Source organism: Myxocyprinus asiaticus, chromosome 4 (assembly GCF_019703515.2).
Source record: "Myxocyprinus asiaticus isolate MX2 ecotype Aquarium Trade chromosome 4, UBuf_Myxa_2, whole genome shotgun sequence".
In the NCBI taxonomy this organism is placed as follows: Eukaryota; Metazoa; Chordata; class Actinopteri; order Cypriniformes; family Catostomidae; genus Myxocyprinus; species Myxocyprinus asiaticus.
In genome coordinates, this window is record NC_059347.1 from 54,172,501 (window position 1) to 54,173,885 (window position 1,385).

Sequence of the window (1,385 nt, forward strand, 5' to 3'; positions counted from 1 at the left end):
GGAGGGTAGAGTCACATGGGGTAACCTTCTCATGGTCGCAATTAGTGGTTCTCGCTCTCAATGGGGTGCTTGGTAAGTTGTAAGTGGAGAGTAGCATGAGTCTCCACATGCGGAGTCTCCACTGTGTCATGCACAACGAGCCACGTGATAAGATGCAAATAATAATAATAATAATAATAATTTAAAAAAGAATGACAGTAAAGACATTTATATTTAAACAAATTCTGTTTTCTTCACACAGTGACAGTGACACTTTCGGCATTCTAGCAGTCCGTTTATTCTACATCTTTAGGTAAAGTTTCATCTCATGCTTTCTGCAGCATGTCCCAACGATGTATTTGGCTTGTTGGGCACTTCTCATGGATTTTTCAACTAAGCATTTCTAGGCAAGGCAAGACAAGACAAGTTTATTTATAGCGCATTTCATACACAATGGTAATTCAAAGTACTTTACATAAAAATGAAAAAGAAAATTCAGGATAGATTAAAAAAAAAAAAAAAAAATAAGAAAAATATATTTAAAAAAATTAATAAAAAATAAAAGAATAAAATATATTTATTAAAATGAATGAAAGAAGTAAAACAATACAAAAGCAAAATTATTCAGTGCAATCAATAAGTGGAACACAATGCTCAGTGAATAAATGCACATCTAAACAGATGTGTTTTAAGTCTGGATTTAATGTGGCTACTGTTGGGGCACATGTAACCTCTTCTGGAAGCTGGTTCCAGCTGCGTGTGGCGTAATAGCTAAACGCTGTCTCACCTTGTTTTGAGTGAACCCTTGTTATTTCTAAATGACTTGATCCTATTGATCTGAGAGGTCTGGGTTTATATTCAACAAGCATATCTGCAGTGTATTTAGGTCGTAGGCCGTTGAGTGATTTACAAATAAGTATTAGTACCTTAAAATCAATTCTAAAAGTGACTGGAACCCAATGTAAAGACCTAAGTACTGGAATAATATGCTCAGACTTTTTTGTTCTGGTGAGAATACTGGCAGCGGCATTCTGAATGAGCTGCGGCTGTCTATTGGTCTTTTTAGGAAGGTGAGAAGTCAATTTTATCACCCTACTGGTGCTGAATACATGAACAAGTTTCTCTAAGTCTTGACTGGATACAAAACATCTAATTCTCGCTATATTTTTTAGATTATAGTAGGCTGATTTAGTTATTGCTTTGATGTGACTACTGAAACTAAGGTCTGCCTCCAAAATGACACAGTTGATTTTGTGTCTTTAGACCCTTGGAGTCAAGGTATGTGTTCACCTTTGGAATTTTGCCTTTGTTACCAAATACAATGACCTCTGTCTCGTCTGTGTTTAACTGGAGGAAGTTTCGGAATATCCAACTGTTAATTTCATCAAGGCTCTAGCACAGGGAGT